This window comes from Nanorana parkeri, unplaced genomic scaffold (assembly GCF_000935625.1).
Source record: "Nanorana parkeri isolate BGI_ZX_2015 unplaced genomic scaffold, ASM93562v1 scaffold438, whole genome shotgun sequence".
Classification (NCBI taxonomy): Eukaryota; Metazoa; Chordata; class Amphibia; order Anura; family Dicroglossidae; genus Nanorana; species Nanorana parkeri.
In genome coordinates, this window is record NW_017306706.1 from 40,267 (window position 1) to 51,474 (window position 11,208).

An 11,208-nucleotide genomic window follows, 5' to 3' on the forward strand; every position below is an offset into this window, starting at 1 on the left:
GCAACCAGATGGCAGGGGGGGGGGGGGCGTATTGTGGAATCTGGCCTTGGGGCGGCAGGGGGAGTAAATCCGGCCCTGCCAATCCACCACCTCTTCTGTATGTTGTGGCTGAATAACATGGCCAGCACCAGATAAAAAGCACAAGCGTGCTCTGCCAGCAGAGGATGCATCACCTCCACAACCATGTTTTTTGCCTGTGGACACAGAGGCTGCTTGCCCTCTTATTGCTGCATAAGAGCGTCTGCCTCTCCTTGTTGGCCTTTCAGACATGATGCATACTGCAATAATCAACTGTTATACAACACTGATACAAACACTCTCTTTTAACTCCAGCAACACACTACATAGCGCTGCGGTGTAAGCAGCCTTATATAGTGTTCTGCTGGTACTTAGCAGTGAGCCATGATTGGGCAAAGTCATCATGACTTTGCCCAGTCATGGCTCTCACAGTTATCTTTACCCTGATTGGGTCAAGTCTTGCACCTCACTTGTGGTCAGGTGCAAGGCTTTAGCCCATTATGGCATCAGAAGGTGCATTGCCTTAAGGGGCGCTCAGCAGACGAACAGCCGAACGCCCTGATAGTTTGTGTGTTTGGCAAACACACGAACTAGCGATGTTCGACTCGAACTCACGTTCAACTCGAACATCAAGCCCAAACTCTAATTGCTAAGCTCAAAATAGTTGCTTGCTCGAGGGGCGTGGCCGACCGAGGTGGAAGATGGCCGCATTGGAGAAGTGCTCCGGCTCCGTATCTGCAGCAGGACATAGGTGACACGGCACTAGGGAACGCCAGCACTTGATTTTCATCTTCACATCTTCCTTACCCCTCAGAGAAAACGATGAACAAGAGAAAGCACAAAGGCGGACCGCGGAAACTGACGGATTTCTTCAGGACAGCGGCACCTCAGGGCCGGCATAAAAATGGTGTCGTCTCGTCCCGCGCAGTAACACTGTACTCCTCAGCCCATAAGAGCGGGAACGGAAAGCAGCCTATGACATCTACTGCAGCCCTGGACGACAACTCAGGCAGTGCTGGATCATCTAATCAGGGCAGCCCAGAGAAACATAAATCAAAGAGGGCTACCCCAAACTCCAGAGAAAGGGAGGTAAGCGGTGACTCTCCTTCCACTACTGACGACATAGCTGACATTCCTGATGATCACAATACGTTACTTGATGCATACCCCACATCTAACCAGCCAGTTATGGACACTAACTTAAAAGATATGCTTCTGTCCCTCCGTAATTCACTACATGAGGACTTTACATCCCTCATTAACAAATTTACTGAGGAACTTAATGATTTGGGAGACAGGGTGGATTTCATGGAAAACAAAATGGGCGACTACACAGAAGCGCATTATGAGCTTGTGGATGCCCATAAGACTACGGCAGAGGAGATCCCCCGCCTCAAAGATAAAATGGCGGATATAGAAGATCGAGCCCGTCGCAATAATGTCAAGATTAGAGGGGTACCCGAAACGGTATCCTCGACAGATCTGAGAAGCTATGTTCAGGGCATGCTCAGCAGCCTCTTTCCCTCATTACATAGCTTTGAATTGGTGGTGGACAGAGCACATCGCCTTCCCAAGCCTTCTTACCTTCCTGCCACATTGCCTAGGGATGTCATTGCACGCATTCATTTTATTCATGTGAAGGAGCAACTGATGTCGATGGCACGTACCACATCTCCATTACCAACTCCCTACTCCCATATTGTGCTTTACAATGATCCCTCTCAGGCGACCATGCAAGCCAGAAAAGCACTACACCCCATTACCAAAGCACTCTGTAATCACAAAGTGATGTATAAGTGGGGCTTCCCCACTAAGCTTGTTATAGCGCATAATGGAAAATCGCATGCTGTCTCTGACGTAGACAAGGGTTTTAAGATGCTTCAAGAATGGGGTATTCTCCCACCCCGCAATGCACCAAACCCTCCTTGAAAACCCAGCACGACAGTATATTCAATGTTTTATGTTCCCTATAGTGCCTATTAAATATGTTGACCATCCTCAAGTTTGATTGGTCTTGACCGGATCCGAACCCTAGGAGCTCTCCTCTGCCCTCCGCTGGCGATGGATTCTACACTGTCACTACAATGGAAGACCCGATTTGGGGTCTATCCATATTTTGTTTTTTCTTTGGTTATTTTTTGCAGTTCCTGTTCTCTTTTTTCTCCCCCTTCCCATTTCTACTACCATGGAGCTATGGACCTAGTGCTTAGCACTCTCATATTGTGGCACATTGACTCTGCTACTACCTATTTCGACAATTCAGACTATCGTGTATTACATATAAAAACGTACTACTGGCTTTTTGAATGCCCTTCGCTATACTACTCTAACAGCTACTGTTTTACCTAATGGATCTCAAACTTCTGTCGCTTAATGCTAAAGGACTGAACAGCTACTTCAAAAGGAACCTGCTCTGGGAGGAATCCCTTCGTTGGTCCAGTGACATACTCTGTATTCAGGAGACCCATTTCACTACAAAGAACCCCCCTGTTCTTCGTCATAAAAATTTTCCTCATATCTATTTTTCCAACGCTCAAAAAAAAAAGGGAGGAGTACTGATAGCCATTAAGGATTCAGTTTCCTTTACACTTAGATCTGTTGAATCGGATCCGAATGGTCGGTATCTTATTTTGATTTGTGATATTAACTCTACTACTTATACTATAGTGAATGTGTACGCACCTAACGCACAACAGGTACCATTTCTCAAAAAGCTAATTTCCAGAACCAATACGATACGACAGGGACATCTTCTTATATGTGGTGATTTTAATGCCATTCTAGACGCTTCTATGGATGTATCAAATCCTAAAACATCTCGGAGACCATTCTTGTCTAAAGTGATACTCAGGGAAGAACTTTATGACGCCTGGAGGTGTCTACATCCATCCGAAAAAGACTACTCTTTTTTTTCTACACCTCACGCATCATATTCAAGAATCGACCTATTCCTGGTAGACAAATGGCTACTACAAAAAGTGAAAGCCGCACAGATCCATAATATCTCATGGTCAGACCATGCTCCTATTACCCTCACAATTGCAGATCGAGGCCATTTATCGACCACTCCGCTATGGAGAAACAATACATCTTTATTTTTCTCTAAAACTCATGGATCCTTCATAGAGGCACGGCTGAAGGAATATTTTATGATCAACGAACACTCCACTGATGATGCATTTGTAGTATGGAATGCTCATAAAGCATTTATCCGTGGGGTCCAGATCCAATTGGGTGCCAGGGAGAAAAGAAGAAGGACGCAGCAGTTTGATACCCTAACCAAACGTATTAAATCACTAGAAATGGCTCATAAAAATTCTTTGGATGCGTGCGTCCTTGTAGAATTAATGGAGGCTAGGAAAGATTTGCAGGACCTACTCCTCACTAATCATACATGGCAGTTAACTAGACTTAATGCTACCTATTACCATCAGGGAAATAAGGCTAGTAAGTTATTAGCTAATAAAATTAAATTTCAAAAAACAAAATCCAGAATAGCCTGCATAGTACACCCACGTACTAGGCAGAAATTATACAACCCTAGAGATATAGCCGAGGCTTTCCAATCTTACTACTCTTCACTTTATAATCTGAAAGAGGACTCTGCTATTACCCAACCAAACTTAGTCGCAATAGAGAGATTCTTACAATCTTTAAACCTTCCTAAACTAGAGCCGGAGGTCCTGCAGGGTTTGAATGATACCAAGCCATCAGCCCAGGTTTACTCATCCAATTTGCTATCCACCCCATTCACCATAACAAATGGAACGAGACAAGGCTGCCCACTTTCGCCAATTATCTTTTCCCTTATTATGGAACCCTTAGCAATGTCTATTAGAAATAATCCTCTAATATCAGGGATTAGAATAGGATCACATCTCCACAAAATTGGCCTTTTCGCGGATGATATCATCCTCACACTGTCAGAGCCGGCTTCTTCACTGGCCGAGGTGCAAGATACATTACAAATGTTTGGTGATTTATCATACTACAAAGTCAATACTGGGAAATCTCTGGTAATGCTGATTAATATAAAAAAAGCCGTTTTGAGTACTATGCAGGCAATATATCCGTACACATGGGCTAAGTCACAGATTCCATATCTGGGTATAAAACTCACGTCCCCATCCCATCATACTTTTAAGAGTAACTTCTTACCCCTTCTAGAGTGTGTGAAATCTGACTTGGCCCGTATAGCTAAGTTCGAGTTGTCATGGATAGGCAGGATCTCGTCCTTCAAAATGTTCGTACTTCCCAAAATTTTATACTTTTTCCGTACCATTCCAATAGTACTTCCCTCATCCTTTTTCCAACAGATGCAGCGTATCCTTGACGAATATGTGTGGCAAGGCAAGAAAAGCAGAGTGCAACACATGACTATGTGGCGACACAAACGTAGAGGGGGGATGGGACTCCCAAATCTAAAGCATTATTATTATGCTTCACTGCTGGACCAACTTTGTGTCTAGTTGCACCCATCACCGAATAATCTATGGTCCAATATGGAACAACAATTTATTAATAGTGGAGATCTTCCAGCTTGGTTGATTGCACACTCCTTAAATAGATCACTCCTACCCAGTGCATAACCTTCTCTTTTGTCCTCCCTGAAGGCCTGGCAGTACCTAATTACTAAATCCTTTTCACACTCGCCTACAACGAATATACCAGTCCCACTTACTTCATATGAGATCCTCATACCACACCTAAATCTCTCTTCATGGAAGGAAAAGGGACTTTGCAATTTGCCTTCCTTGCACTCCCTCTCCCATCCTATGGACCAATATCGCCTTTTGCAGATCTCCCATTTACAGAAGACTAACAACAACAAATCCCTTTCCATCCATTCCGGAGCGTGGGATATATTTAATTCTAATAGGCTTCGTAGGGGGGGGGGACATCTAAATTCTATGCTATCCTGCAAGATGATCTGAGTTTTAGTAAAACTTCACATATGCTCAAATGGGAAGCTGATCTAAAATTGAATGTATCAGCCCGACAATGGGAAGTAGCAATTAAAGACAATTCATCTCATTGATGGTGTATAGATCATTGGGATAATGCCCAGAAGATACTCACCAGATGGTATCTCACCCCATATAGACTATCTAAAATTTACCCAACATCCTCGCCTCTGTGCTGGCGTAATTGCGGCCAAATAGGCACCTTATCCCATATATTTTGGTCCTGTAATGGACTTACAGTCTTGTGGAGCTCAGTATCTGACCTCTTGATTGAATATACAAAAATCGATTCCCTGCTGTCACCTGAGATAGCGCTATTAAGTATCAATATTGATAAGTATCCCCTCAAGTACAGATCAGTGGTTATGCATATTTTATTCTCAGCCAGAATCCTCATAGCCCTAAATTGGAAATCCTCTACTATTCCGAGCATTTCGGATATTGTCCATAGAGTGTCCTCAAATTGTCATTATGAAAGGTTAATAGCATATAGATTGAATTCAGGGAAATTGTTCCACAAAAGATGGGACACGTGGATCCAATTTTCCAAATTAGATAATTAAAGTAAACTTATAGTTTGACATTACTATGTTTTATAATGTGCCTTGATATAACGGAATGAGCATCCATGGCTCCTCTCTACTGTCCTTCCTACCTTTTTATCCCCTGTCCTCCCTTACCTGTCTTGCTCTCTCTTCTCTTCCCATACTCCTCCAACCTTCCATCCTTGCCCTACCCATAGTACTTCCCTTTAGTACTCCTTTCTGCAACAACATACATTCTAATTTGGTAAGTGTTGAACATTATATCAACTCCCGATTTACAGTACTTAAGTTGAAAGCTTGGTTATAGTTTGGTTCTAGTGAGCCCAATCGTTTACTACATGTGTACAATTGAATCGGAATCATTTTAAATTTCCTTAGACAATGCTGTATACGTCTCATTGTTACTACTATTGTAATTGAGTATACATGATAGAAAGTAATCATCAATGTATGTGTTGCAGATGTTAGAAACCTTTAATAAAAATCTATTATTTAAAAAAAATAGTTGCTTGCTCATCAGTCCCTGCCTTACAATCTATGATCCTTATCTTGCATACATATTAGAACCAATTTAGATAGGAGATAATTAACCTACCAGCATGTCTTTGGAGTGGAGGAGGAAGTCCACACAAGCACAGAGAGAACATGCAAACCCCATACAGATAGTGTCCTGACCAAGATTTGAACTGGGGACCCAGTGCTCCAAGGCAGAGGTGTTAACTGCTAAGCCAATGTGCTTCACCTACTAGACATTCGCGATTTGTTTCGTTACATATCGAAATTCGTACGAATTTTCCTGAAATTCGTAAATTTGGAAGCATCCAAAATCCGAATTGCAGTTTCCGAATTATATCCGAAATACGAAATTCCGTTCACGAATTTCGGATCCGAATTTCTTTGAAACAGGAACTAATTTTTACCCCTGCAAATGAGGTTGAACAACATGACAAGATTTTTTTTTTAATCCAAAATATGGATCCGCTGCTGCTGAGGGTTGCATTATAATACACAGGCAGGAAATACAAAATTCCGTTGATGTATTTTCGTTCCGTTACGAACATTCGTTATATTGAAGTTAAAAAGCAAAGTATATTTATATTGGAGTTGATGGTAGTTTTTTTTAAGTCCGAAATACAAAATTCGGATACGGAATCCGTATTTCGTTTTGGTTGACCAATCAGAGGTTTTCTCTTCTGCTGCTGAGAGTTGCATTACTATACAGGCAGGAAATACGAAATTCCGTTGACGTATTTTCGTTCCGTTACGAACATTCGTTATATTGAAGTTAAAAAGCAAAGTACATTTATATTGGAGTTGATGGTAGTTTTTTTTAATCTGAAATACGAAATTCGGATCCGGAATCCGTTAACGGAATTCATATTTCGGATAAAAAAACAATTACCACATCGACTCCAATATTAACAAAGGTATTTTTGCTTTTTAACTTCATCATAACGAATGTTCGTAAAGTTACGAAAATGTGCCGAAACTAACGAAAATTCGTATTTCGTACGAATCCGAATTGAGTTTCGGATACGAATTACGAAATACGAAATAACGGATATTCCGAAACGGAACACATTTTTTGACGGCGCACAAGTCTATTCCCTACAAATCAGTGCACAGTTTAACTGAGGTTGGAATAGCTACAGTATAAGTGCTAGTTAAGTTTCAGTTACTAAACAATATCACTCATATCCTTCCTGACTAGCTGACTGTTTTTTAGGCAAATAAAGCCTTTTGAATATCCTACACAACATGATTTAGTGTGGCACATTAGTGAGACTGAAAGTCAGTATCTTATCAATAACTTGGTCGCTTATGGGGAATATGGACAATCAGAATAGGTGACTTTTCCAAACTTCTGAATAATATAATTAGTCAAATTATTTCTAAACCAACCTTCACATAAAGGCATGGGGCTCCAGTCATTTTTAGTGCATGTAAGTCCAGGAAGTGAAGATGGTTTATATCCAGGATCACATGAATATTCAGTGGTTTCTCTGTCCTTATAAAGAAGTTTAGGCCCAGTCACGCTCCCGTGATCAATCTTTGGTTTGTCGCAACTGATTTCTGTGTAAAACAAAGAAATATACATGTTATATACAACTTTAGAGTAATAAACAGAAGACAATCAACTGTTGATGTATATTTTGGTGGTAATACATGTTACCTACGTAGGTTTTTCATGTTTTACATGCTGTACATGTTAAAAGAGCATCTCTAATTACATTTAGTTTATATTTAACATCAGGTTGTTTTAGATTATTCATTTTGCATGTTCTTTGATTCTAGCAGCAAGCATCCTTGCTATTAACAAAAATGTTCATTACCTTTACTGCTCATGCAGCAACAGATCGGTAACAACTGGAAGATGGCATTTATTGAATATGATTTTGAAAAATGTTCTGTTAATTCTGTGAGTGGTTTTACTTTCCCAATTTTTAGCCCTGATGGAGAGGATGTAGATCACTGAAACACACTAGCTAAAAAACAACCTGAAAAGTGACATAGTACCATTCTTCATTCACACAGTTTCATATTACTGAGGTGCCGCCAGCCAACCTGGGCATACCATGCACACTCAAGGAGCTGCACTGTGTCAGTATCAGTCAGTAACAGGCAAGCATATAATCTGCAATGGCTGTTAATCCTCTTCCCTGTCAGACCCTGCTTGTGATCTTGCAGTCATCTAGGGCTGCAGCTAACTATTATTTTAATAATCGATTCGTTAGCCGATTATCAAGTTCAATTAATCGGTTAATCGGATTTTTTTAAAAAAAGGCTCCAGTGATAGACTACTAATTTGTATTGAGATTGTAGTCCATCACGGGAGCAAGCATGGTGCGGTGGCAGTAAAAAAAAGAGTGTGTTGTGCAATATACTGTAGTACATTATACAGCGGCGCAGTGCAGAATACCAGCAGCTATAGAGGAATGCAGCAATAGTACATTATACTATAATTTACTATTGCTGGGATTTGTAGTCCTCTCTAATTGCTGGTATTCTGCATTGTGTTGTATATAATGTACTATTGCTGGGATTTGTAGTCCTCTGTAGCTGGCGTTATTCTGCATTGCGTTGTATATAATGTATTATTGCTGGGATTTGTAGTTCCTCTATAACTGGTGGTATTCTCCATTGCGCTGTATAATGATTATACTGCGCAATGCAGATTACCACTGACCAGTTATAGGGGAACTACAAATCCCAGCAATAATACATTATACAGGGTGTTTAATGTATTATTGCTAGGATTTGTAGTTCCTCTATAGCTGCTGGTGTTCTGCAGTGTGCCGCTTTTTTTTTTTTTTAAACAGGTAACATTAAAACAGAACTTTACCAAATCCTGTATCAACAAATTTGCTATACTTGGGGTGGGGCGGGGGGTGTCATGAACAGAGATATTTCCAGATGATAGGGTTTCAAGCCATCATGTATTAAGGTGCACCTGAGATTTGCCCAATAAGGTCTATGCAAGTGCTTAATTACTTACTTGCTTTCCGAAGATCCTCACCTTCCCTTCATTCATCTGCAACGGCGGCTGCTGCGTGCTCTGTGGGCGTATGTCCGGCTTGTATGGTGGGCGTGACGTACGTGGCGGGTGGGCGCCGTGTCCGCGGCATGCGTAGTGTAACATGTGTACGGAGCCGCGAACAAGCGGGAAATTTTAATTTTAGCTGACGAATCGACAATGGAAAACGTTGACAACATTTTCCATCATCGATTTTAATCGACGTAATCGAATAATTGTTACAGCTCTACAGTCATCCATGTGACCTCCCCTCTCTTTTGTTCCCTCTTTTATTCTTATAACGATTCTTATTTCTGAGTGTCTGTTAAATCCATATCAATGTACTACTTCTTAAAGTGACACTAAACACAGGAGTTAAATCTTAAAAACGCATTCAAATACCTTAACTATTAACAAAAATGTACACAAATAAGATACATTTTTGTTAATAGTTAAGGTATTTGAATGCATTTTTAAGATTTAACTCCTGAGCTTAGTGTCACTTTAATTGATTATGTTGGACAATGATCCTTTCTGCATTAGTCCTATTCACTAGATCTTAATTATCATCTGTGTATTAGTGACTGATGACTTTTTGTGCAGTATTAATTGCTTTTTACCATACTGGTATAATTTTGCATTGTTTTAATGTATCTTTTTGGTGGTAATCATGCTATTCCTTTCATTAATGATTGACTGGATTTTTGCACTGTCAAACATTTCAGAATTTACGGTGTCTATAATCACACATTATGATCTAAATACACCCCTCCACCTCTCTTTGTACACTATTTTCTTACCAGCTTACACGATGTCACTCTTTTCAGCTTTCAATATGAGGAGATATGTTTCTAATGTTTCTATGTGCAGGCCTAGTGACTAGTGATATGTAATTACTGATTTGTAGTCATTATTTTATATTAGACATCTGTTGATATACATAGAAGGGGACATTTATAAAAACTAGAGTAAACAGAATCTTGAGCAGTTGCCCATTGCAACCAATCATCTTCTCTATTTACATTGTTCAGCTAAGCTTTGAAAATGAAACAAAGAAACTGATTGGTTGCCATGGGCAACTACTTAAGATTTTGTCTGCTCCAGTATTTAGGAATCCCGCCCAGTATTTTTACCTTTACATATTGGTGGTTGCGCATTCCAGTCTCCTTCGGACGTACAGAAAACCTCAGATGCACCGTTTAGTTTCTGGTCAGCATTCTTACATTCAAATCGTATTACTTGGCCGACAGAATACTCTTCATCATATGAAGTAGTTAAAACATTTACATTGCTTTGAACTTGAACTGGTGGACAGAATCTTACTGAAAAGGGAAAGAATAATTAATGTATTAATTTAATAAGATTAATTTGATTATGTATGACACTTATGCAAATTGTTCCAAAAAAATAAAAGTATCACTAGACTATGTACATAAAGGTGTGGCAATAGCTAATTAAAACTTTATAGATTTTCACAGCCAATTGAATAATAACACGCATATTATTAATAGATGACATTGGAAAAACACCAATACTTTCAAATGTATGCTTGGGAGGTGCCTTTAAGCTTAATGTGGTGTTATGAAACAGTACGATCATCACTGACACCATACCCCTGTGTTAGTAGATAGATATGTCTCAGATAAGCAGTCTGGTAGCTGATGGAACCAGTTCAGCAGAGTGACCGAGACTAAAGCAGCTCTGTCTCAAGGAGGAAATAGACAGAACCGTACGACAAATAACCAGGATACTGAGAGACATTTATGCTCATTATTATACCCAATAACCCTTGTGTGGGCAGAACATTGTGTTACTTTGAGGTTGTGGATGATTAAAAGTAGGCAGAAAACTCTAAAACGTACTTGGCTGAGTGGACTGAATCCTTACAAAGCTCATTGTTTGATGCTAAATCTCACATATAGGGATGAGCTCTAGGTTCTGTTCAAATCAATATTCAGACCCAGTTTTGCTTGTTCAGAAGTTTGGCAAACAGCATATAATAAATACATTCTTTCAGCTTCCTGTGAGGCTGCAGGGCCCAGGATCTGTCATTTGCAATAAGTCTCCATCAATTGGGGAGGTGTTGGCAGATCGGTGTTTTTTGCCTTCAGAGTGTCAGCAGGTATCATTTGTCATAATGGACGAGGACCTGATATGTGATTGATGA

At 40.2% G+C, this 11,208-nt stretch overlaps 1 long non-coding RNA gene across 1 annotated transcript in view; it reads right to left on the reverse strand.

Moving 5' to 3' along the window:
- LOC108790017 overlaps positions 1 to 7,559 on the reverse strand; it is a 37,795-nt gene extending 30,236 nt beyond the window's left edge. Inside the window, exon 1 of the long non-coding RNA XR_001941432.1 lies at positions 7,430 to 7,559. This is a non-coding gene — a long non-coding RNA (uncharacterized LOC108790017). The remainder of the gene's footprint in view (positions 1 to 7,429) is intronic.
- Between the last annotated feature and the right edge of the window lie 3,649 nt (positions 7,560 to 11,208).